General features: G+C 42.6%; 1 long non-coding RNA gene across 1 annotated transcript in view; it reads left to right on the top strand.

Annotated features, from left to right (window-relative positions):
- LOC142059830 (uncharacterized) overlaps positions 1 to 10,222 on the top strand; it is a 47,269-nt gene extending 37,047 nt beyond the window's left edge. Inside the window, exon 7 of the long non-coding RNA XR_012661526.1 lies at positions 9,964 to 10,222. This is a non-coding gene — a long non-coding RNA (uncharacterized LOC142059830). The remainder of the gene's footprint in view (positions 1 to 9,963) is intronic.
- Positions 10,223 to 27,652: the final 17,430 nt, after the last annotated feature.

Genomic DNA, 27,652 nt, shown 5'->3' with positions numbered 1-27,652 from the left:
GACAACTACAGATGGATTGATTGAGTGTAATGTTGTGGGGGATTTATTTTATTTTATTTTTTTTAATCCAGTCAGTAATGATGCTGGGTTGGGAGTACAGAGCCAGGGAAGGGACATCTTTGAAAGGTATTCTCAGCACATCTACTTGTGTGGTGGTCTTACCTAGCATATGTGTGCATCTAATCTTAGCCACAGATAGGCACCAAGGAAAAAGTTTAACACCTAGTTCCAATTTCCAAAGGTGTTTTGGTTCCTGAAGATCCATACAGAGCTTTCACGGGCCCTCAGCTTGTTGGGTACTCGAATTGCTGTGACTTTGATGGGACTGAATTGTCTAACTTTATCAAAAGCCTTTGAAATTCCCACTAGGGGTCCATCTGCCGTGCACCTAAACGCTTTACGAAATATGATCTGGGTCGATAGAGAGATTTTTTGTTTGTTTTTCTGCCTGTTAGGAAAGCCTTCCTGGAGGTGTACTTCTCAGCATGGCAAGTCCCGTGCAGCTCCATTGTGGAGCACGCACAGAAACAACTTGAGAAATGGCGGAGGCTGCAAGATATTTATAAATTATCATAATTATTTGGACAGGATTGAAAAGGACAGTGACATATTATGCAAGTGACCAGTGGTTAATTTACTTTTAGGAAGATGTTTAAAACTCCACATTGTTTTAGGCTCATGAGTGAAAATTTATTATGATAAATTTGTTGGAAAGTAAGGTCACAATTTGGTTTCCTGGGTGAAAAGTGAGGCCAGACATATACATAAATAAATTTACAAGCACAGTTAGCAGACGTCTGCATCCTATCTGATATGGGGTGGCATTACTGAGCTGATGGGTGTGGGTTAGAGGTGGATGTGAAAGGGGACGTGCTTTGCACACAGTAGGCCTGGAAAGAATTTAAGAACTTTGTAGGGAAGACAGGAATGAGAGAAAGAGAAGAAGAAAGGAAATTTTCCTTAGCTGAGTGAAGGTGATGGAATTGGAGGGAGCCAATTTGAAGGCATGTGTGAGTGGGCCAGACCTGAGCCATGCACAGGGGCAGGTGGGAGCTGACTTGGGTATGAAATGGGTTAATCAAGGACACATGGTAAGAAGATAGGAAAGGGAGGGCAGCTGAAGGCTGGGAATCTTGTCCAGCATGACAAGAGAGCTGTGAGATGGCAGGCAGGCTTTTCTTTTTTCAGACGCAGTTGCTCTCTCTCTTATCTTTCTGCAGGGAAGCTTTCCAAAAGCATGAATAGTACCTTATTAGGTAAATGGTAAAGCCCTCCTTTTCATCCTGCTTTAATTCATGCTTCCTCTGCTTTGGTGGCTGCCTTGTACATAGTGCTGTTAAAAGTGCAATTATCATTCTTCCTGGTTGCACGGTATTAAGGGCGTATCCTCTCGCAGCATCTCCTGGAGGCTTATTACTCAAGAGAGAGGAGTTGTGCACTAGAAGCCAAATTAAACTGAGCAGAGAGGAGGCTGTTTCCACCGCAGGGATGGAACAGATAGTTCTGCTGAAGACCAAGTCAGGAGAATATGTAGCTGGAAGCCTGTGATGTAGGGAATATGTGCCATGGAGCCAGGAGACACAGCCCTGGGGCTCTTTGTGGCTTAGCCTGACTCCCTCTCTTTTGTCCACTGCTGTAGGGATGCAGGTTGGTAAGCATCCCCTGCCTGATAGTGGCATATTTGCCCGCACAGGCTTCAAGGCTAGGAGCTGTAACTGTGACAGATTCCTCTAATCTTCTGCAGGATCCTGAGTGTTTCTTCTTACAGAGCTATCTAGACCTAGCTTGAAGATCCCAAGTGATGGAGAATACAACATATCCCCAAAAGAACCACCTTGTCCTTTTCTCTTTTAAAAAGTATCTCTTTTCTCAGCATGAATTAGTCTAGTTTTTAGTTGTTTCTTACTATTTCATCACCACCATTTTCCCTCTGCTTGTTGGAAAAACTCCTTCTGCACCACTCACTGGTCAGCTTTGAGGGGTGACTGGAGTTGCCATCTTAATTTGCCAGGATTGCAGATGTCTCTGAAGCTCCTCAGCTTTCCGAGCACCAGGCAACAAACAGTTAAGGCAGCTGAGCCGCAGGCCTCAGAAAGTTTTGCTAGGGAGCCAGGTGAGCAAAGAACAGATAAAGGCAGCACCTGCCTATGGGTTTGGAACAGCCTGGGGCCATGGATAGAATGTAAATACACTCTGAAAATCTTATTGTCTGACTCTGTGCCAGCGTCTTCTGGGCTCTTGTCATGGAAAATATTTCGGCTGAGGTCATTCAGTCAGCAAAAAACTAGCTTTTAATACCCTCTGAGGTGCCAACTTACTTCTTTCTTTGTGTCGATAAATAAACAAAGCAGGGTAGCATTTCTTGTTGCCAGGATGATCTTTGTTTTTTTAGGAAGGGTTTAAAGGTTGTTGATATTTTTTTTCCCCTTCTCTTTCCTCCTCTTTAAATGTAAAGACTTCATGTTTCTGCTCCCTTTCTCTGTGTTTGCTCCTTCTGGCTCACAGTGCACACGCCCAGCCTTTAGAGTGAAAACTAATGTCTGCTTCTTGTAAATCTCTGCCGGCTGCCCCAGGCTATGTTTTTAATTCCTTTATTCGGCTTTGAGATGAGTAGGAGAAAGGTGCAGCTTTTTGAGATGATGGAAGTTGCCGTTTCCCTTCTTCAGTCAATTAGGTGCTTTGGTTGTTTTCGGCTAATTCTCAAAACTTTCCATTGATAATAGCTCTGAAGGGGTGAAAAAAAAGTGTTGAGGGGAGCTGAGGGATCTGGGAGGGAGAAGAAAGTGGGCTGGTAACTGGATTATCTACCAGTAGAATGACTGATTTGCTGCGTGTGCCTCTGGGAGAGAGAAACAGCCTGACTTCAGAGCTGCATTCAGAGCAGCTGAGCTTCTGGTCAGTCAAATTTATGGCTTTTGATTATATTTATGCATTTCTTAAGCATGATATGAGACATGGTGGTCCTGTCAATGTTCTTGGGGAAACTATTGCTTTATCTCCCAAATACTTGCAATAGGAAATGTGTTCAAAGTTTGCACAGAGCTTTCCTTAACCATGTGTCTTTCAGCCCTCTCCCTGCATTCTTCAGCTCAAGGCTCTGCCACCACTGCTTATTTGGGTAAGTCATGGGTGCGCAGGCACTACTGGGTGAGGAGGAACTGTTTGTCCAGGGGTGATCCCTACATATTGAAAGCCTTCACTTATCTCTAAAGCCTTCACTTATCTCTTTTTTTTGGCCAACAGTCTCTCCCTGGCTCCTCTGGGCCTTGCTTACTGGCGTGTTATACCCAAGCACCTCTTGGATGGTGACAACCTCATGTAGATGTTGTGGAATGCACCACGGAGTCCTGCAAAGTGAAACAATGGTGTTCCCTTTCTTCCACTGTGCTTCAGCAATGATGAGAGAGCAAAGGACAGGCTTTGCCTTCTGAAACATAAGCTCTCTCTGCTTTCAGGCAGGGAAGGAATGAGATCAGTCCTTCCACATCAGCACTTTTCTTTATCTGGTTGTTTTCTGCCCTAAGTCTGTCAGGGTCTGTGGCTTGCCTGGAAATGAGTCTGCAGACCTTGGGGCTGGGAATCATCTCACCTGATTTTAGTTATCTAAAACTTAGACATAAAGTCTAAGATTGTCATCTAGGTTCTCTCTTTAGTCGGTGAGGAGTGATAAACAGCCCATGCCATTCATCTTACCTATTCTAGACATCTGCCTTAGACTGGGATGATTCATGCTTTGGAAGCTCCTGCGCTCTCCACAAACTATTGGGGAGGTGTAGGTGAGCATTCAGATCTGCACCCCTAACTCTCACAGGGCTCTTAATCAAAGAAATCCAGCAGCTATCTTCTCTTTACCATTTAACATGGATGTTGCCTATGTGCAGGGTAGAATTACACTGTCCCTTGTTTTAAGAGGTGTGATCTGTGCCCATCTGTCTGTTGAGATGAATTTGTGCTGATTTTGATGGAAATGGTGTTCTGCCTACAATGGCCCTGAGGAACAGAGAAGGTTTTTAAAGTGAGAAGGTGATAAGTACTTTGTCAAAAGTTGTCGTTCTGCTATTAATATTTCAATCAGTCAGGTGGATTTTAAGGCCAAAATTTCAGAGCTGATGAAAGAATATGGAGGCCTGGTTTCCATCAAAATTAAAGATCACATCTTAACTGCTTTATATTTACCCTTGTGTTAATCTGTGATGCGATTGCTTATCCCTGTGTATATCTTTGAAGGAGAAAGACCGCAGGCATTCTCTACCCCACACAAGATACAGACCTCAAAATATAGAGGGAAGAATAGTTTGGAGCTGGGCTAATCTTCTTTGGTTTCTGCAGGGAGCACAATGGTGGCAAATTTTTGTGGCAGGGGTCCCTACTCTTGAACTGAAGACAGGAACTAGGCTGACAAGACAATAACAGTGTGTTGGCTCAACTGGCAAACACATATCCCTTTTGGACAGACTCAAAATGTTACACTGAGAAGCAGTTAATACACCGTTGTGTAAGGTTTCTAATGGACTAGAGCCAGAATGCTCCATTAACCACACACATATAAAATATTCATTGAGCTTTGGTTTTGTTGCCAAGCTGGAGAAAGGGGGAGAAGCTTTATGTATAGAGATAATACTGTCAGTATTGAGGGCTGAAGGGACGAGTTGGTGATGTGTTCTGAAATCTTTTATTCTTTTAAGAGGAGAAGGGTTTCTTATCTTTGGCAGGAGGCTAAGGGGTGCAAAGAGGATTAAATGCAAGCCTTACTGGGTTTTGCATTTCATGTTTAATTGTCCAAAGGGTGAAGGTAACTCCTGTCTCTGTGCCAAACTCCCTGATCTGCTCTATAGCATGTGGTGTCTGCAAATTAAACCCAGGGTCAGTCTTTAGAAAATAAAATAATTTTGAAAACCACAATTGCCAAAAGATTGGCTTCTAAATGGAAGAAAACTTTCCTAAACATAAGCAAGTGAGGACTATGGTGATAGGAAGTATAAGAACCAGAATTTCTCCGCGGAAAACACATGTTCACCTGTTTTTGTGCTGGTTTTAAATGTGCAGTAAAAGAAGCTTTCTGTTTTCTGGCTGCTGAATGTACAATGAACATTTAGAAGAGATTTGGATGGGAGAATTGGCTTGATTTGCTGTTGGTGATTGAGTTTAGAAGACAATAAGGCAAATCATAAAATTGTGTTTCAGTCTGAATGAGTAAACGTGTGCAAAAGATGCTGTTCATGTGACCCCTTTCTCTTGCTGGAGGGCTATTTTGTGTATCCACTTAAGCGCGACACATGGAGAAAGGACAACCATCCCACTGGGTAGGGAGAGGCAGGCTGTGATGCTGCATGGAATTGATAGCTGGGATTATGAGGCCAGAAAGGAGCATGTGGTAGTTTGCCTAAGGTCTGGAGGCTTTGTATCATGTGGTGTCAGGACAGCCTTTGAGAATATACTGGAAAGGAGCTAGTAACCTTCCTTGTTGTCAAGAAAATATAAGGGAGAGCTCCACGAGATGAAATGTAACATTTTGGTAGGAAAGGATGGTAAAGACAAGGATCTCCATTACAGCATTCAAGAAATGCTTGTCACAGACAAGCAGAGATGCAATGTGTGTTTAAGGAAGTGGTGTGGGAAGAAAGGATTATTCAGACTTCTTAGAAACAGGAGATACACTAAGAATGAATGGGAGGGATGGTGTCTTCTGAAATGGGGCAACCAGGCTAGCGGCACTGGGAATGAGAACAAATACTAGGGGAGTCCTTAAAATAATTTGAGATTAAAAGCTCTGTGCCCTCACTGAAAGGTAAGACAGCCACCACTGAAGGTCAGGTTGTGAATAAAGTAGAGCAGTCTAAGCAAATACAGAGTTAAGGCATGCACAGATAGGCAGCTGGACCAAGACTAAAAGTATCTGCGTTTTTCTATAAATATTAAATGTACCTAAAATGAGGATGGGTGAATTGTAATGTACTGGCCTCTCAGAAATCTTACGGAGTACAAAGCTGTACTATCAGGATACTTATTATGTAGAAATGACAAGAATAGATTTTGCCGTTGGAGGAGTGACTCACAGTCTGTTGGAAATCAGAGATAATTCAGTTATCTGTATCATAATTTACCACCCACTCTCTATGGATTGAAAGTTTCTATGCCAAATTAAAAAAAAAAAAACATTATAATAAGCTCACTCTGTTAAACAGCTGACCATGGCAGTGACAATATCCATGAAATACTAGAAAGATCCGGAGCAATGGAAAAATACTATACAAGAAAAAAGACTGGAGGACGTCTGTCCTAGTTAGGACATAAAGAGCAAATTTTAGTCAACATTTTAAAACAGACCAATAAAGGGGAAAGATGCTCTTGACTTAGACCATTTAAACTATAGCTATTGCACTGAAGAGTTGCTTGGCAGTAGCGACCATTACATGGTCAAATTCAATACTTTTGTAGGAATAACAACATCAAGAAAACCCCAAAGATCATGACAGGTAAATAAGCTAAGAGTGCAAGTAGCATCCCTGTAAGTTGGAGAAAACATACCTCACCAGTTACTGAAATAAACCTAACCCAAAAAAAGTTACTATGGTTAAACAGTGGAGTAAGGGGGACCATTAGAAATAAAAAGTAGTCCTTTAAAAAGTGGAAATCATGCCAAAACAAAGAAAACATGGAGGAATATAATTTCTTACAAGTCAAATGAAGAACTACAACAGCACAAACTAAAAGAGTTTGAGGAGTGAATCACAAAAGACATGAAAACTAGTAAAAAAAAGCTCTTCCAAATAAAACAGGAGCCGGCAGTCTGGCTGCAAATGGTGGGCTCAGCAAATGACGAAGGTGTGAAAGGAGCAATCGAGGTCAGTAATATCACTGTATAGCAGATAGTAGAAGGCAATGGCTGCATAGCAAATAGGAAACCACCCAAGGTTTGAGCGCAAGGAATGGCTTCTAATTGAATTGTTAATGGGACAGACTTTAAAACAGATCAATGAATCGAACAATAACAAATCACCAGGACAAATGATATTCACTCAAATGTTCTAAATTACCCTGCTATGAAACTTTTGGGTTCAGTCAGCCTTGATCCCAGAGGAGGTAAAAAATGTGACACCAATCTTAAAAAGTGTTCCAGCAGGGATAAAAAAACTATAGACTACTCAAGTCTGTCTTCTGTACCAGGAAAAATTGAAAGGAAATTATAACAGATTTAGTGGCAGCATACCTAAATACGATATATTGTGGATGTGATAACATTGTCTTTGTAAATTAAAGGCATGCATAGCAAACCCTGGAGTTTTTTAAGGAATGAATAAGCACCTGGAGAAGCATGTGATATTTAATATAGCGTACCTGGGGTTTTGAATGGATTTTGAAAAGGTCTCACCAGGGTATGAAGAAAAGGGTAGCTATAATTAGCCAATTTTCACAATAGAAAATATTCATGTTCCTTATAGTGATCCTTTTGGGGGGCAGTCCTTGTAGTGTTTCTGGGGCGGGGGGCTTGCGTTCTTCAACAGTCTTACCTGGAAAAAAAGAATTAATAGGGAGGGGAGGGAGTTGATTCATGCAAAAAAATCACTATGACATTGGTAACTAAAGCTTTTTGGTCCTTTGCAGGAGGATCTTGAGAGACTCAGCAGTACAGTGGCAGGCAAAAGTCAATGTCAATATACATAAACAATACAGGGGAAAATAATCTTGGCCATTCATGCCTCTAGGTAGCTATGTTTCCTATGGTTTTTGTATTCAGGAAAATTATTAATAAGGTCATTGTTTCTGATTTTCCCAAAACATCATACCAGTACTAGAAGTCCTATGAATGGCAAAGACATTTTTTGAGTTATTTGGAAAAATTGAGAACAAAACAAACAGCTTATGCCACTGCACTACATACAGGAGAGAGAGGGAGAGATGGTGATTTTCCTATAGTGTTCCTGCATCTTGGCTGCTGCATGCAGAAATTCTCACTCAATTTCAAAAAAAATGTATAGAAGTAGAAAAGATATAGAGAAGAGCGGTAAGAACAGCTGGAGGTGTGAAATGTCTCTTTTTTAATGGAGAAGTCTAAATAATGTAGTGGTCCTCGGCTCAGAAAACTGAACAAGCATTTGACAGAGGCTCATAAAATTGTGAGTCATATGGAAGGGGTGAATGGGAATGAATTATTCCCTCCTCCTTATAGCACAAGAACTAGGGGTGCTAAAGAAACTAAAAGGATAGTAGCATAGAATAAAAGGAGTACTTTGTTGTTGTTATATTGTGGAAGTGATGATGAATACTGGGAACGGCAAAATGAAATAAATTTAAGATAGGATCAGCCAAAATCCTGTAGGATCCAATCATCTAGAGGCTACTAAACAATGCCCTGTGTGGGCTTGGAGGTTGGCTTAAGGCCCTAAGCTATTGAAGGCCAGAAACTAGAAGTCTGTGACCATTCTGTTCATGGCCTGCATCTTGTCTCTATTAAGTATCTGCTTTGGGACAGTGTTGCTGGTAAACTGCTAGGCTAGATAAAGCTTGACTTTACCTACACCACCATTTTTTTATCCCTTTTCTGCTAAGGTTGAACCTGCTTAACTCCAAATTTTGTCTCCTGCTTTGTGACACGTCACAGTTCTCCCTGAAGTATTCCTTTTCCTTCCTCTAGGTTTGTGTGAGCTTTTGGCCCAAATGCAAGTACTCAGCTTTTCCTGCTTGATGTGCAAGTTTCTGCATCCTGAGCCTATGATTCGCTTTTCATGTGTGGAGATCAGCACTGTGTGTTTTCTTTTAAAAATGACAAAATTTCAGCCAGATTCACAAAATCTGTTGATTTATAAGCCCTGACTTAGCAATGCATGTAAACACAGGACTAACTTTAAGCATATGCTTAAGTTTTGTGGATCTCAAGCACATGTTTAAATGATTTGCCAGATAAAAATAGAAGCATGATTTAACAGTAGGCCTGACTTTCCATTGTGCTATTTTAGTTTTATGCTGATTTAACTCCAGCTAACTCAGCCAGGATACAGGACTTAGTTTGGAGAAGACAGCTTTGGTATGAAAACAAGCTATTCCAAACCCTAGAGCTGGAAGAAGTTCTCTAGAATTGAAAATTTACAAGAAAAGGTGTGATGGCAGAATTTTAGGCTGCTTCTTCTGGATTTATGGTGTGAGTTTGAGTTTCATGCAGGAATTGCACAACACCCAGATACAAGTCGGTGTCTGGCCATGCTGACAATGTTAAAAGCATCCAGATGTGAATGTTTTTGGCTATGGTAACTTCTGTGCTTTAAGTGTGCTAGCCCAATTTTCTTGGTAGAACATTTGGACTCTGGTGAGAATTTTTTTTTCAGCATCATTTAAAATGTTGAGAGTAGTGATTTGCCTATAGTAAAATCTATAAGTCTGCCCCTTGAAAGCTAATTACTGTCCATTTCATCTGGATATCCCTAAAATATCAGCAGATACTGGGATAGAGAAAGAAAAAGTACTGACCCTGTTTTGAACTGAATTGAAAATCAAAGAACTTAAGAGGTGTTTGAGAGAGAAATAGCAAAATGTTGTAGATATTATGCTAGAAAGATGAGATGCTGCACCCCAGGTTTGATAGCAGTTCAGAAGCATGTGAGTGAGACAGGAGACTGGTTTCTTTGATTTCTAATGTTGAATGCTCTTAAATCATAGAATCACTGGCCTGATTTTGCTTGTAGTACAGTTCACCCAGCAGTTTGAAAAGGAGACATCAAACAGACTCTTCATAGAATAATCTGTATTTGTACTGATTGCTTTCAGCTGCACTTGAAGAGCTGCCCTAGAATTTGAAAGGCTGATGACTTGAAATGGTTGAGAACTCTTAGTTTTGAGTCATCTTGCTCAATGTATTTCTTCGTTCTGAACTGATTATTTAGTAGGAGAAAGGAGAAGGCATGAGAGATCCTTTGAATTGTTTGAAGGAATGATTGGTCCTGCTCCATTAATACCCTTGGTCTACAGGTGTCCCATGTGAGACCTTCACTGAACACCAGGCAAAAGAATTCTAGTGGAAGTTTCAGTGCACTCTGGCAGGTAAGAGAAATGATGAATCAGAACAGCAGGTGAAACCCATAGGTACCTAAAGGATAATGGTCCTGTCTTAATTCTGAGTTGCTGAACCGCCTCATGTAAAACATCTTGTGTTTCATGACAGAAAGGCCAACTGAGACAGATTTCTTGTACACCTTGCAGTCATATGACAGTGATCAAAAGTTATGTCAAAAAAAGAGAAGAATTGACAGGGAACACAGGGTAATATTCGAAATGCTATGCAAGTGGCTGTTTTTTTGGAAATTTTTGCCTCTAACTCTAATGTAGTCTGCAAAGGTCACTGATGACTAACTCATGTATTCCTCTAAAATAAAAATAGATATGTGATGTTATAGAGGAATTGAAGGAGTTTCTATGCCTTTGAGTTGCTTGCATGGCTTATCCACTCACATATGTACCGAAGTTTTTCAGGACTGTAAAATCAGTTTTCTTTTTGGGCTGGGGAAATGAAAACTAATGCCAGATTGTGTAGGCAGCTCTGGGCTGATGTCAGTGAAACACCAAAACTCATCAATATCTGCAGATATTTTCTTGACAGCAGTAGAAAAGAACATGGCTAAAGCCCCAGGGTGCTGGGATAAAAAATTTTGCCAGCCTGTATGGGAAGGGAGGTAGATCCCAGGATGTTTTGGGTCCAGAGACAGGAAGAGCTACCTGCATGGAGATGTGTGGAAGCTTTATTTTTCCATTCTGACATAAGAATGCTGAAATAGCATATTTCACTTAATAAAGCCAGTCTAGTTTTGAAATAGGTGTCTAGTATCTTCTGCAAATATGATTGCAGCAGATGGTTGCATTGCTTCCCAGACCCCATCAGAAATATGAATTTTTCTTAAAACACTGAGGGAAATGTTACGAAGAAGCACTTCAGACTCTGCGTACCAGCGTGAAATGGGTGGAGAGACACAGCAGCTAAAAGCAAAGGTGTAGGTCTTGCCTTTAATGGGTACCTTGCCTGGATATACTACATAAACTTTAGAAATAGAATCATAGCATCATTACGGTTAGAAAAGACCTCTAAGATCAAGTCCATGAACCTACCACCACCATACCTCCTAAACCATGCCCTGAAGTGCCATGTTTACAAGTTTTTTTAACACCTCCAGGGATGCTGACTCCACCACTTCTCTGGGCAGCCTGTTCCAATCCCTAACCACTCTTCTAGTAAAGAAATTTTTCCTAATATCCAATCTCAACCTCCCCTGTGCAACTTGAGGCCATTTCCTCTCGTCCTATTGCTAGTTACTTGGGAGAAGAGACCAATATAGGCTTATCTTGCAGTTCCGTGCACAAACAGGCATATGTTCTCTCTCTGAATGTAGCAGAGACACAGCCTGGGTCAAGGAAGCAGAACAAGTCTTGTTCACTGGGACCCCAAGTTGGGTTTTAGGAACATGGGTCTCCATTCCTCATATTGTTGTGAAGTTCTTCTATAGCTTTCATTTGGTTCTGCCATTTTATGTGCAGGTACATATGTATAATACTATAGGCTAAACCATTTGTTCATCTGAAAATATATAGGGAGGTGTGCTCTCCCACTCTTGCAGAGAAGCAGTGAAAGGATTCCTAAATTCAGTTATGCCACCACTCTGCTTTTGGGACTGGGATCTCAGCTGTAAAGTGCTCTCCTAGAAAAACCAAGCAGACAGTGGGTTCTCCTGTCCAGCTGCTGACTGCAGAACACCTCCAAGTCCTGGTTCAAGGAAATGTTTCATGTGAACAGTTGCATGTCCTGGAGCTTTTACGTGCATATTCACATGCTCTCTCTGGGTTTTTACCACTTGAGCATAAAACGCAAATTCTTTTCAGATGTGAAACCTCCATATTTCCACATCTGTTTTGCTGTGTATGTCACTAGGGGTGAAAGAGGTGCACAGATAATGGCTTCTTTCACCGTGTAGTTGTACAGCTTCAGTTTACAGTCCCTTTTCGCTTGTGCTGAATTACTTGTTAATGCCAATATAACCTCTGTTTCGCTCCCTCTCCATCCTAAATGTAAATCGACTTGCCACAACCTGCTGCTCTCTAGAAACTGCAAAGCCTCAGAAGATAATTTGTTGCTGGTGCTGATAGCATCTCTTTTCTCCAATGCACCAGTGAGTCAGGCTGTGCTTACCTGCAGATGGGGAGAAAATGACCTTCAGTAAAATAGCAAATGTAACAATTCTGAAACAGCATGTCCCTTGGCAGCAAGCTTCTGGTAATATGAAGTCTGTGTTTTCAGGGAGGCAGCAGTCAAACCAGTGCAAAGTGACTTTGCTGTCAGTAAGGCAGAAAGTAACCTACAGTTTTTTGGAGAGTAAGGGAATACGGGAACACTCACAGTAGGGTTGTGGCCTGAAAAAGATGCTGTGCTCCACATCTTTTCAGGGTGCTTGGATTCCTTGCTTTCATAGGCATGAATCTGCTCCTTTACCCACAAATATCCAATTAGAGTTCAATTCTGGTGCCCCACAGAAGGTCTGATTAAAGCACTGTCACTCAGAAAACCAGATAAATGAAGAAAATAATAGAGTTTAAACTAAATAATCCATAGGAGTTCAATTGGTTAACTTGTAATAGAATTGGCAGTAGTGGCGCAAAAAGAGCCTGCTCTGTATCTTATGAATTAATTAATAATTAATTAATAATAGTTAAAATAATATTAATATTGAATTAATAATATTCATTAAAATAATTGTTAATTAATTGATAAATAATAAATAATAATTAATTAATATTTAATAAGAGGATTAATGTTTTCTCTGGAATAGTTTTCACTTCATTGGTACTTGGGACTGTGTTAACAAACAGGTTCTAAAGTTGCATATGCAGATCATTGGGGTTTTCTAACTCTAAATCCTGGACTGCAAAGCTGAAGAACTCCCAGTTCTTTTATTTTGATTTCTAATAGCCCTACAACAAGTGCTAGAGACAAAAGAAATATAATTGTAGATCAATATTTTAAATACAGTGCTATGATAATTAATAATTAGCATTAATATCAATTAATTCAAGGAGAATCATACAAAGAATGGCATACTAAGGAAATGTAACACATGAAGAGGCATCTACTATGGATTTTTTTGAAAATAACTTTGGTCAACCTCAGTTGGTTTTAAAAAATAATATCTGATTGATTATTATACTGATGTTGATGTAAGAATTTCCTATAAGCCTTTAACTTCTCCTATACATATTAATTCACAAACTCAAATAGTACAGTGTCAAATAGGAAATGGTACATGGATTCCAACTGTTTCAGTTACAGACCTCAAAGTGGGATTTGTAAATAGATTTGAAGTGTAAACACATCAAACAGCTATGTTCCTAGTGGGATCTTGCCAGTCATCCAGTTATTGCTTTAGTTGTTTAATGGTGTGGCAGCAACTGGAAGGAGACATTAACTCCATACTGCTGATGTTAGCAGATGACAGAAAGACTGGCTTAGCGTAGTTTGGATCCCTTGATAGAATGGCAATAGCAAATAATTTTTCTTTTCAGGATGCTACAGGTAAAGGAAATTAAAACTCTGAGATTTATGAGATGGAATAGTCTGTGTTGAGAAACAGGAATCTGGAAAAGAATTGAGGGTTTGAATGGATAACTGGCTGAATGTCATCTCTCACTCCAGTGCTGTGGCCAAAGGGGCTAAAACAATCCTTGGATCCTTTCTAACGCCTACTTGATATTCCCGGCTTATATACCCAGGGATCACTTTACTGCTGTGTTTGGCGTTGGTGCAACTGCTTCGGGAACACTCCATCCAGCTGTGGTACCCACAATTAAAGAAGCATGTTGAAAAACTGGAGATCTTTCAGAGAAGAGCCACAAGAATGACTGAAGGATTGGAAAACATGCCTTACAGTGCAGCCCATCTCCCTAGCTTACCAAACAGAAAGTCAAGAAAAGCTCAAGCCTGGTTTTCAAGTCTGCTATATAAGGAAGAGAAATTCAGAAACAGAAGCTCCGTTGGGCAACAGTATAATAAGAATCAGTAGTCAGAAGTTGAATGAGTTCATACCATATATAAGTCTTCGATTTTTAACAGTGGAAATCGTTCTTGGAGCAAAACTCAGAGCTGTGATTTATTCTGTCTTTGACAAACAGAGATTGGATGATTTTTTCCTTCAGTTACACTCTGGTTTGTTCAGGTGTGCATTCAGAGCAGCCTTGTTGCTGGCATCCTTTCAGAAGTCAAACCTACCTGACTATAGCGGTCCTCTCTGGCTTTTTAAATTTATAAATCAGAGTTCTTTCCCCAAATGTTCATAATCTAGATACACAAAATCCTTCAGATAAAAATTCTGCTGCCTGATGTGGGTCTTAAACTCCATTCTCCAGGTTCACGGTAGGATTGGGTAGGAAAAGCAAGAATTTCTGGAAGTATTTGTATTAGAGATCTTGTTTAATCATATGAAAAGCTTTGGGACTAGATGTTAATTTTTAAAATAATTTCTTCATTTTTCCAATTCCCATATCAGCATGAGCCTTTGGCAGGGGGCAGCACAGGAGGTTTTAAATGAACAGTTAGTCAGGCTCCTTTTCTTAAAGGCTTGAAATAATAGTCTGGCAGAACAATCCACCAACATTTTTGAAATGGACCAGGAAAAGCAGGAAAGAGAAGAACCATGTGTCTGGTTCCAGGTCCTGACCCTGATGTTCCTTCTAACAAAGCCTGAACTTGCAATTTCAACTACTGGGCAGTTTGTGCACTGACCTGTGGCCTTGGCCATTGTCCTGCCTTCCTCTCCAAGGAGAGTTTTTCTCCTGGGCAGCAAAAAAGCACATCAGCAAACGGCACAGCGAAGAAGTCTGCCTTTCTGCCACCCACACTGTGCATGCCCTGCAAGAAGGAAGTCTGCCTGAAATCTTCCCCAGCCCTTGAAAATAGAAATGGGCATGGTACTTCTCACTGTTCACTGAATTGGGATTGAATCCAAATATTCTTTGAATGTGATCAAACCTCAAGTTTGGAGGACGTCTGAGCCTTGGATGTGGGTTCTTTCCATTTTAGAAACACTACTTTCTGGTCTGCTTCTCTAGGGCCGCTTAAAAGTCTTCAAATCAAACCAGATCTGTGGTTTTCCCCACTTTCCTACTGGGTTGCTTGGATTTCTGAACCTCTGAGTTTAGCAAAGGGAGGCCCCTTTGCTTTCTTCTACAGAAAGGTGTTGTCACCAGGATGATATGAAACAAGGAAATTTTGTTGAAGCCTTGATCTGAAAGGTTTCGTTTCAAAGGTTTTTTTAGGTTTTTTTTGCTTACTTTTGTTTCAATATGCTTCCTCCAGAAGCTCCTTTATAAGACTCAGGCTCTGCTATGATTGAAGTTGACTCTGTACTCTTAGTTTTCCCCATTTTTATTGGACAAACTATCTTCCCTTTCTTTTTCTCCACCCAGGGTGTGGAGAGAGGCCAGAACAAGAACCCAGCACCTGACTGTGTTTGTTGTGGTCCTGCACCAGCCACTCCATGCTGACACCTACACAGGACTCTTGGCCTCTTTTGGGAATCAGAACAATTGTGGTTATTTAATTGCCTGTGCAAACCTGGGCTTTTGAAACCCCAGTCCCCCAGAGAACTGTAAGGGCTACTTCTTGTTCATTTCTCTTTAAATCCCAAATATAGTATCATTTCCATGAATACTTAAGGAGGGAATATACCCCTTCTCAAGGCAGCGCACAGCTTTCTCATCATGATGGTCACGGTTGTGGCTGTCTTCGGAAGCATCTTACAACAGTGGTGGTCAGCTCTCTTTGCTGGCTCGCTGGCAAGGGTTGAATTTCACTTTCTGAGCACATTTTTTCATGGGATTTTCATCCCTAATACATGTAAGTATTGGTCAGCTGTAAATGCTCCATCCTTTTTGGAGAAATTAGTCCAAACCAGGACCCCAGATTGATGGGGAAGTTGTCCAGGGCACATACTGTGCCAAAGTTTTGGATGGTTTCAGCTGGGAACTTGGTGTCTGCAGTTTCTGCACTTGTGTTAAGTGGTCTAGCCCACTGTCAGCCATCCATCCTGTTGCTATGACAGCATTGTAAGAACATTTGCTCTTGGACTGCAAAAACTGGGCTGTGCACCAAATTATCTATGTCCTCTTCCATGTCCTTTTTGTTTTGAAATCTATTTTAAAGTCAAAATCCAGCAGCTTTGCAATGCAGTAAGGAAATGCTCTTTACCAACCTAAGGTGCTATATGAATATGGTAGATAGAGAAGAAGTTCCTTTGTTCATCTGAAGGCATTTACTAACATGACTGTAAACTGATACAAGTAATGTAGTTATTGGTGTTTTATAAATATTCAAGATAGATTGTGTGATGATTACATTTAATACATTTGTGGATCAACGGTAGAAATATCTTTAATGATATCTTTTAAGGCATCTCCTCTTCTTTAGAAAAGTGTCTTTGGGTTTGGATCAGCTAGTGACCTCTGGAGCACCTCAGTGATAACACTGGAAAGACATTTTCCCTTCTCCACATACCTTCAATATTGGGTCTCATTAGTCAAGAAACAGATTGCTCTTGAAATTAACTTTGTGAGGATCCAATCAAAGCAAAAAATAATACTGAAATATGCCATGCTAAATCTTACAAGGCAAACATTCTATCTGGAGATATTCTGGAAGGGCATTTCACCTGGAACAAAAAATGAGATGGGGAAGAATAAAAGATGGTTTTGTTTACCGGATGTTGCAATTTTTTTTCATAAGACAAATGTATTTTATTGAAGAAGGCCTTGTTTTATAAGGACCAGAGTAAGGTTATATTAACTTGGGATTTCCAGGCTTTTAAAACCCAATATCTTCCATACTTGTATTTCTCTAGGTTTCCAGAAAAAAACAACTGAATGACTGTGCTTGTTCTCTGGGATAACGTGTCTTTCAGGAACCCTATAATGGGCCTCAAAAGAAGCCCTGCATGGTAAATATTACCTCTTCACCCAAACTCTCTTTGCCAGTAAGCCTTCCAGCTTCAAGCTGTTCTGTATGTTTTCAGAGAGCAAAGGGTGAATCACCATCTTAATTAAGGTCAATGTGTGATACCTTTATTTTTCTTCCAGCTATTCTCAGCTGGTGAATAAAGAGTTAAAAATAGGACATAGACTGTCTTGACCTGTAGTCTTTGGTGATTGCCCCTTTTATAGGAAGGTCCTAAAAATTCTCAGTGATAGTGTGTTTTGATTAATATTCACTTTTCCATCCAGGTTTTTCTTTAAAAGGCTGAGTAAGTTGAATGCAGACCACAGAATCATTTGAATTGTCGTGTTTGTCCAGCACATCATTAGGAATAGAAGGGAAGTTAGGCCATCGGTTGCACTGGAATTTTTTTCAGCCTAACTCTGAGTTGATAGAACTTCATATTTTTAGTGCCCCTTGGTAGGTTTGTTTCAGTCTAAAATACATCAGTAGACATATCTCAGATCAAATCAATTTCTCAGATGCTAGCTGGAACAGCAGCTGAAAGTCAGGGTCAGGAACTTTAAAAAAAATAGCAACAGAGGGAAGAGGGAAGTGGGTTCTACATCACTGCAGCATTTTCTCCCAATAACTTATATGAGTTTCATTGCAAGCCCCAAGGCAAAGAATTTTCTACCTAGGCTGCAGGAGGGAGTGTTGAAGTGTTGGGAGAGGCAGGATGAGAAAGCAAGCTACGTTGCTTATGTGGTTGGTCTTAGAAAAGCATCGTTGGCAAACTAGCACAATAATTTTGCAGAAGAAAAAAAATCTTGCCCAGGAAGGAGAATTTTGCTGACAAGGTGTTAAGAAAAGAAATATCTGCTTTTATTTCATTCTGTTCTCTAAAGGGACTTAACATTTTGCTGTGTAGCTCTTTCATACCAAACTAACTTTCAAAGTAAACCCAGATTCTCTGCCAACATACTTTTTAAAGGTGCAGCACAACTCTATTTTCAGAACACCATGTTGTTTGAAATATATTGAATTTGTTGTTTTTTCTGGCTTAAAGTGAGAGGTTGAGCTTTAGAGGCTGTAGAAATAGTGGTAACATCAACCATGGACAGAAGTTGCTAACATTAGGTTGTGTGTGGTTTCTCCCAGGATCACAAGAGAGATCTCTCATGGGTTCCTTACTCCTGCTTGGAGGCTGAGCTCTGTGCTCGTCCCGCTATGCCAGAGGCACAGTCAGTGGGCAGCACTGGGGAGCGTGTACTCTCCCTGCTAGTGCTCCAACTGGATCATTGGCACTGGGTTTTAAAGGCATATGATGGCAGTGCTAAAAAATAATGTTATCGGATTACCAGAGTGCTTGGATTCAGCTTGTTGATGTGGCCTTTCGGTGGGTTTGGAAAGGGAACAGAAAAGAAGAAATTAGTCTTTCTCCTGAATTGTCTGTCACCACTCAGAGACTGTCCCACGGATGTGAGCATCTCTCTCATGGGGAAGAAAAGTGAAGGAGAAGGGAGTTTTTTTGTATTCAGCTTGTATTGACATCAGAGTGCTTGTAGTTATTCCCCCATCAAGGCACACTAAGTAGGGACGCCTCACAGAACAATATAAGTGCTGTATTTTATGACCTGAATGCAAAACCTGTATTAGTTTCAACCTGCTTCTGGTAACATGTGTCTAATGCTAAATTACCTCTTTTATGTGGTTTGTGTATTACACGCTAACCTCAGATTGCTTTCATGTGTTCAACTTTCAGGAGTTCGAGAGTTTTGCAGGAAGAGCAGCAAAATATGTTTTGGTCAATCTCTTCAGCTTTTGGGCCAAGCTGGGTTTCTAATGGGCAATTTGAATGGCAATGACTACCTGGAAGAGCAGGTGTAAGCAGCTTGCGTGGTGCAGACACGTGTGAATTCATGTGCATGGGAGGCGACTACCAGGGGAACCCATTTGGAAAGAACTGTAACGGTGCAGGTCAAAAGCTACAACACCACAGTGACAAGCAGACCAGGATGGTTTGGGAAACAGCATTACAAAGTCCTTATTTTCTTAAGCAGCCGTGCTTCTAGAGATGGAGATGTGAGCGTATAAATGATAGACCTAGTGATGGTTCATGCTGAGCGGTGCCGTGCCACAAGGGGGGCCGGACTTGACAGCTCTAGGGCTGCTGTACTCACTTCCTGCTGAGCTGCCTGAGCCTGAATCAGATTTTTAGAATAAAACTAGTGTTTTCTAAATTAGTTTTAGATGCCTTGGGAAACATTTTGGATGAGTGACCCCGTGGCTGGATATTGAGTTAGGGTTAGCACCTGCATGGTAATAGTCATGGAGACTTCATGCCTATTGTGGTGCCACATGGATTTCCTAATCTCCTGCCTTTAAAACCAAATATCCACAGTCCCTTACTCTACCTGGGGCCATTGGGGTCTTCCAGAGACTACCCATGTGAAGGATGAAGCGAGTGGTTACAGGGCATTGTATTAATGCACATGGCGAGGCAGGAGAAAGTAGACTGCATTATGGTGGGGCAGCACAGTGGTTACAGCAAGGCTTGGGGAGAGGAGTGGAGGAGTGGAGGCATGCCAGCATGCTGGGGCTGCGTGCTGGGGCTGCTCCTCCCAGGTTGCCTGTGGCCAAGGGCTGTCACTGTGATGGATGCCATAGTGTGGGCTGGCAGATAGTATGTTCCCCATGGCCTGTCTCCCTCTCCCCTTCACAAAACAGGGATCCAAGGATCAAGGCAGTGGGAAGCCCCGAAACCTCCCCGCTTGCAGCACCTGCCTTATCCTTCCATGCTGTGAGGCCTCCCCGGAGGAAGAGGTGGCACTATTCCTTCTGTCTCTTCCTGAGTGGGATGACCTCAGCATGAGTCACTTGCAGCATGATATGGACCCTGCTTCTTTGGAAACAGCACCCAACTAGCAGCTGCACAGCTCAGCACATCTCTGACGCAGCTTTTGGAATAGGGCAGGGCACCTTCCTAATTGAAGCATTCAAGGGCAAGGCTTGAGCGTGCTCTAATTTTGCAAATGGTTCTCGCCTGAGAGCAGGATGCAATGAGCAGAAGTGGGTGGGGATGCTGCAGATCCATTTCCCTTATTCTTGGTGTCCACTTAGTGCCTGCAAAATGTTCACTTCTGAGCCTACAGGGAAAGCTTCAGGAGCAGTGAGGTCTCTACTAGAGATATGAGCTGTTACACAAAGGGAGATCCGAGTTCATTGGTCACTGGTGTCTTGGTAGGGTTTCATCAGGTGAGGATTATTCCTGAAATCCCCACTTGAGTCCCAGCCTTTTTTGCTGTGGGAATCTGCCTTACTCCTGCTTGAGTGGTTTTCTCTGGTATTAATTTTTACTGTATCTCATGAGATTCTTAAATACCTCCTAGACCAACACCTTCCTTTTCTCACAGAGGTCTAACCTTCCCTTAAGTCGTTGGAAAACACTATTCCAAAGCCATTTGTTTGGGCTGAGTGACATGCTGGGCAGTTAATGAACCAGCACAGCTGTGTCAAAGCATCTCAGCAATGAATACAGGCTAAAATAGAAGCCACAAGCGGGAAACATGCAAACCCTTCCTGTGCCAGAGACAAAATCCAGGGAATGCTGGGCTGGATTGCTGGCTTTTCACGCCTCTCACTAATTAAATCCTAGTCTGTAGTCCAATTGTCCACTCTGTCTAAGCTGGTGTCTCCTTAAAAGCTTTATGGAGGCATTTCCATTGGGGCATCTTCCAGTAACAACAGAAACCCTCATGCACACCTCTAAGGCAGACACATGTAATTGGGTTGTTTTTTGGAAGGTTGGTTTTCTACAGGCAAATGGCCCATCACAGAATTTAAATGGCCAGCTTGTCCAGTTTTTAACCTCACAAAGATTTTGTTACAGTTAATCCTTTCCTGATGGTCCCTGCACCCTGTTCCAAGTAATTTAAATGATGCAGCTTAAGTCTTTTAAAAAGGAGGGGTGGAGTACTTGTCCCACTAATTCAAGCAAAGAAACAAATCCAGGCCAGTCAAAATGTTTCAAGTAAGATTGGGTGATACTCCAGATATGAAGATATTTGGTTTGTTTAACAATCCAAATGTGGTAAGTGGAAGAAAGTTGTGTAGTTTTCAATCAATTTAACATTTATACAATGCTTCATGCAGAAGTGGGAGTAGAAGTTACTATGTAGCCAGTTGTCATAATTTTATCCTGAATTCTGCAATGTGATGCTTTTGGAAAAAATAATCTGTTATTATCTAAGAAATTAAGTTCTCTTTTAAAAAAAGAAACAAAACCAACATCCAAAATGTGTTTCTAGCCCTTACACTTATGTAGAATGTTACCTAAGTAAAACCCCAAAGTAAAACAAAACAAAAAATCCTCACCAAACATTATGGTTTCAGATTCAACCCCTGTACACTCATGATCCATTTTGCATTTGACTATTTTTGTTGCTGACATTTCTGCAGTTATAAGTCAGTGGATGCCCTGAAGTAAAGATTTGATCTTTCTTGCCTGAGCCTGGTAATAAATATTATCCCAAATGACTGTGGTGTAAGTAATGGCATTCCTTACCCAAAGATCACTTAAAAAAAAAAAAAGTCACTCTCTATTCATATTGAGGAAGAACTGCTGGGAAAAAAGGTGAAAATGACTCTTGCCTCTGCTCTTAATGTCAGATACAGCTCACCTGTGCACTAAGAACCCTATTGACCCCAGAGGATCTGAGCACACTCTAGTTCCTGACCTCTTCCTCTGTTTTGCTAGTGAAGCCCATGTCTGAGGCTGTACTCAAACCACCCTCTCCTTCCTTTCCTATAAGCAGGTACTGAAATGGCAGCCCCCTTCCCAAGGGAGAACACATGGTGCCTTCCCCTCATTTGGCTTGGCAGCTCAGGCCAGCTGTGTGCAGCTGTGCACCGTCCCAGCAGCAGAAAGTCCAAAGGGGGAAAAGGATTCTGGCTCAGGATTTAGCAGGCCTCACTGAGAGATCTTTAAACTAGATATGAAGGGAAAAGGGGATAATGCCAGGCTTGCTAGGAATGAGCCTAGGGGTGGCATGCCTGTGTTGGAGAAGAGATCAATAGATCAACTGAAGTGCATATACACCAATGCACGCAGCATGGGCAATAATCAGGAGGAGCTGGAAGCCATTGCGTGCCAGTGAAACTATGATGTGATCACCATCACAGAAACATGGTGGGATGACTCACACAACTGGAGCACTGCAATGGATGGCTACAAGCTCTTTAGAAGGGACAGGCAAGGAAGGAGAGGTGAAGGGGTAGCCTGGTACGTTAGAGATTGTTTTGACTGTCTAGAACTCAGCAATGGTAATGATAAGGTTGAGTGCTTATGGGTGAGGATCAGGGGGAAGGCTAATAAAGCAGACATCCTGGTGGGAGTCTGTTATAGACAACCCAACCAGGATGAGGAGACAGATGAAGTACTCTACAAAAGGTTGGCTGAAGTCTCACAATCTCTAGCCCTTGTTCTCGTGGGAGACTTAAACTTACCAGATATCTGCTAGAAATACAACACAGCAGAGAGAAAGCAGTCTCGGAGGTTCCTGGAGTGTGTGGGAGATAACTTCCTGACGCAGCTGGTGAGCGAGCCAACCAGGGGAGCTGCCCCACTGGACCTGCTGTTTATGAACAGAGAAGGTCTGGTGGGTGATGTGGTGGTCGGAGGCTGTCTTGGGCTCAGCGACCATGACATGATAGAGTTTTCGATTCTTGGAGAAGTAAGGAAGGGGGTCAGCAAAACCGCTAGCCTGAATTTTAGAAGGGCAGAATTTGGATTGTTAAGGAGTCTGGTTAACAGAGTCCCTTGGGAGGCAGTCCTGAAGGGCAAAGGAGTCCAGGGAGGCTGGATGTTATTAAAGAAGGAAGTCTCAAAGGCACAGGAGCAGGCCATCCCCATGTGCCGTAAGTCGAGCAGGCAGGGGAGAAGACCGGCTTGGCTGAACAGGGAGCTTTGGCTGGAACTCAAGAAAACAAGGAGAGCTTACCGCCTTTGGAAGAAGGGGCAGGTGACTCAGGAGGACTACAAGGATATTGTGAGGTTATGCAGGGAAAAGATTAGAAAGGCGAAGGCCCAGTTGGAACTTAAACTGGCTGCCACCATTAAAGATAACAAAAAATGTTTTTATAAATTTACCAGTGACAAAAGGAGGGCCAGAGAGGATCTCCCTCCTTTATTGGATGCGGAAGGTAACCTTGCCAAGAAAGATGAGGAGAAGGCTGAGGTACTTAATGCTTTCTTTGCCTCAGTCTTTAATAGTCAGACTGGTCATCCTCAGGGTTGTCAGGCCCCTGTGCTGGGAAATGGAGCTAGTATGCAGAATGAAGTCCCAGTTGTTGAAGAGGTGGCAGTCACTGACCTGCTCCTTCACCTGGATGTTTACAAGTCCATGGGGCCGGATGGGATCCACCCAAGGATACTGAGGGAGCTGGCAGAGGAGCTCGCCAAGCCACTCTCCATCGTTCATCAGCAGTCCTGGTCAACCGGGGAGGTCCCAGATGACTGGAAACTAGCGAATGTGATGCCCCTTTACAAGAAGGGTCGGAAGGAGGATCCAGGGAACTACAGGCCCGTCAGCCTGACCTCGGTGCCGGGAAAGGTCATGGAGCAGATCATCTTGAATACCATTACGCAGCACATGCAGGAAACCCAGGGGATCGGGCTCAGCCAGCATGGATTTATGAAAGGGATGTCCTGCCTTCCTAACCTGGTCTCCTTCTATGATAAGGTGGATAAGGGGACGGCTGTAGACGTTGTCTACTTGGACTTTAGTAAGGCCTTTGACACTGTCTCCCACAACATTCTCCTGGAGAAGCTGGCTGCTCACGGCTTGGACAAGTAAACTCTGCGCTGGGTTAAAAACTGGCTGGACGGCCGAGCCCAGAGAGTGGTGGTGAATGGAGTCAAATCTGGTTGGCAGCTGGTCACGAGTGATGTTCCCCAGGGCTCAGTGTTGGGGCTGGTCCTGTGAAATATCTTCATTGATGATCTGGATGAGGGGATTGAGTGCACCCTCAGTAAGTTTTCAGATGACACCAGGCTGGGTGGAAATGTCCATCTTCTGGAGGGCAGGAAGGCCCTATGGAGGGACCTGGACAGGCTGGATCATTGGGCTGGAGCCAACGGTATGAGATTCAACAAGGTCAGGTGCTGGGTCCTGCACTTTGGTCACAACAACCCCATGCAATGTTACAGGCCTGGGGAGGAGTGGCTGGGGAGCTGCCTGGTGGAAAAGGACCTGGGGGTGCTGGTTGACAGCCGGCTGAACATGAGCCAGCAGTGTGCTCAGGCAGCCAAAGCCAACAGCATCCTGGCTTACATCAGGAATAGTGTGGCCAGCAGGAGCAGGGCAGTGATGGTGCCCCTGTACTCGGCACTGGTGAGGCCACACCTTGAGTACTGTGTTCAGATTTGGGCCCCTCAGTACAGGAAGGACATTGAGGTGCTGGAGCGTGTCCAGAGAAGGGCAATGAAGTTGGTGAAGGGTCTGGAGAACCAGTCTTATGAGGAGCGGCTGAGGGAGCTGGTGTTGTTTAGTCTGGAGAAGAGGAGGCTGAGGGCAGACCTTATCCCTCTCTACAACTACCTGAAATGAGGTTGTAGCGAGGTGGATGTTGGTCTCTTCTCCCAAGTAACAAGTGATAGGACAAGAGGAGATGGCCTCAAGCTGTGCCAGGGGAAGTTTAGGTTGGATATTAGGAAAAAATTCTTTACTGAAAACATGGTCAGGCATTGGAACAGGCTGCCCAGGGAAGTGGTTGAGTCACCAGCCCTGGAGGTATTTAAAAGAAGGGTAGATGTGGTGCTTGAGGATATGGTTTAGTGGTGGACTTAGCGGTGATAAGTTAGCAGTTGGACTCGATAATCTTAAGGGTCTTTTCCAACCTTAACAATTCTATGATTCTATGATTCTATTCCAAGCTCACTGTTTCAAAGCAAGGACTTATGCCTTGGGCCTGAGCCTGGCCAGCAGCTGCCAATACAGACAGGCATGGAGGACACTGGACCTTGTATTTAAGCCCACTCTTGGACCCATGCTTTCATCAGCACCATCACTCCAGCATTGAACTGGAGAGGCTTCCACACAGACAAAACTGTAAGGTAAGCCCAAGCACTCCCTTCTTCACTGCCCACGAAAGGTGACTATCACTGGTGATCCTATAAGGAAAGAATGAACGTCCTCTTTTAGTACTTTTTTCTTCTTTTTTCTTTTATTTTTAAATATAGGTGGAAGAGGGTGGGATGACTTGGCAATGCACTGGTTCATCTGTATTTTTTACTAAGTGCTTTGCATTTTAGGCTTCCCTGTAAAATATAATGATAGATTTCTTCAATAATAATTACAGTGGGAAAAAGCTTCATCCAAGTTGCATAAGACTAGCTTTATCCAGGCATGTGGTTTTATATGAGTTTAATTGTTGATTATCTAGGAAAGACCACAAGCTTTGTTTAGTGATAAGAAGGGTCAAAAAATTTTAAAGGAAACCCAAACCATAAATGTCTCTCTGAAGGTTTTTTTTGTTCTGCCACAGTACACTAGTGATTCTCACTGGAATCAGTGTGGTTCTCTTATCTTGTGGTGGGAAGATAGACAGTCCCAGGGGAAAGCAGTAAGCTGCCTGAGTCTTTATGTCAAGTGATGGAAAACATGGAGTGTGCTTTTCAGAATCTCTGTCCATAATCCATCCTTAAATGTTCCCATAGTGCTGTGCAGTTTGATTTCCCTTAGTTGTGTGATGGATTTACAGTTGAACATTTCAGATATAATTACCTCTATTATTGAAAATAAAGGAGACATGTGCCAGTCCAAAAGAGTAAAGACATAGCCTCAAGGAAAGACTTGTTCATCTTGTCTCTTCCCCTCACACATGCACATGCAGATATTTCTGCACAAGTCCCTGTCTACCTGCTTGTCAGTGCATTAATTGTCCCTTGACTTCCAGGGCTGCCCTTTCTTCATGCCTCTGGGAAGGCTCCTAGTGGTTGAAAAGTCCTTTGGTTAAGTTCATGGTCATCATCATATGCCCAAATACCAGAAGAGGTGCAGCTGTTTGAACTTTGGTATAAGAGCAAAATAAGATGTTTAATAATGCTTCCCAAGGTTTGGAGAACTGGCAACCTGCAGGCCATCAGACAAGAACACCAGGGCACTCAGTAAAATCACTGTGTCTGGTTCATAGATAATAGAGTTCTTCATGTGAATGCCCACTGTGTGAGGCAGTAAACCTTTTTTGTTAGATCCTCTGTTTGGAGTCCTTGTTGCATTTGGACAGACAACTTGTCTGCAGGATCCTCCAGACCTCACTTGTTCTCTCACCGGAGATATCTCCAGAGTTACTACTGGGACCTGTCTGCTCAAGGAATTGACTGCAAATGGAAGCAGGACTGGACTCCAAATTTCTGTTTGTATTTAGATATTTTTATGAAAACTATTCACTTACTACTCTTCAGTCCCAAGCCATTTGAGCACACACCCAAAGACAAACACGATGATTATTGCCCTTTGCTTCAGATGGCCATCATTAGGATTGGACCATGAGTAGTGAAAATCAACAACAACAACAGAGATATTATGGTGTCTTGGTATGTGTTAGATACAGATTTTGGGCTTTCTTAACTCCTTTTAAGTTAAGCAGTGTTGGTACAACTGATACCAACAATTGGTATTGTGACAAAGGGCAGTGAGGTGTGTTTGTGTTTCTGTGTATATATGTATTTAGACACATAGTCAGCTTTTGAGAATGACACTGGAGAATTAGACACATTCTAGTAGGGCGGTGTCATTTTTCATATCAGCTCCATTCATCTCTCTGCGCCCTGTGCCAGGAATAAAAGGTTGTGATGATGTTCAGTGTCACACAAGCAGCTACCTGAAGATCCTGTTGTGTACACACCCTTGGATGTTGCCTTGGAGACCACGCAGCAGCAGCAGCGAGGGCAGCATGCCTGTTTGCATCCAGATGCTGAGAGTTGCTTGGAGAAGCTCATCCATTGAGTTAATTGGGAACTTTGTCAATCTCTGCCCCCCTCACTGTGCCGCTCCTTGCTGTTTCTGCAGAGCTCCAAGAGGGGAGCAGCAGAGTTGTCAAAACATGCTGGGAGAAAAGGAGAGCTGGGGTTTGGGCACTGGTTTTTGCATGCAGCCCATGCCTGACTATATAAGCCAGCCAGGAGTGAGGCCACTAAATCCCCATGGGTGTCTAGACCTCCTTTCCCTGTTTGTAGCACTCTGCAGTGCTTACCAAGTTATTGTCAGAGGGTCTCCTTGGCACAGCACTTGGTTCTTTGAGGGGCATTCATTCCACTGAATGTGGACACGGTAACACCTCACCTGAGCTGTCTAGACACCCCTTTTAAAAAGCAGAGAGCAATAGATGTGTGTAGGGGATGAGTCACCTAAACCTGACAGCCCAAACAAGCCTGGATAATCTCCCCTATTTTTCTCCAGCAGCTATGACATGAGCCCAGAGTGCTCAGGTGGGATGGAGATGCCTGCACTGTAAGGCAAGCTGATTTCCTCTCCCTGTTCTTGTGTTCACTGTGGCCCCGTAAGCATTAACAGATGAGAATGCTGATTTGTTGTCCCCTTGTCCATGTCTTCCAGGTCTTCTGCTGTCTCTTGGGATGAGAAACTAACAGCCAGCTATTAGCCAGTGCCCCATCTTGAATTTTTATATCTCCCTCTTTGCCTTATAATGAAC

The sequence above is a fragment of the Phalacrocorax aristotelis genome, chromosome 7 (assembly GCF_949628215.1).
Source record: "Phalacrocorax aristotelis chromosome 7, bGulAri2.1, whole genome shotgun sequence".
Taxonomy (NCBI): Eukaryota; Metazoa; Chordata; class Aves; order Suliformes; family Phalacrocoracidae; genus Phalacrocorax; species Phalacrocorax aristotelis.
This window is presented reverse-complemented; position numbering and strand designations above follow the sequence as displayed.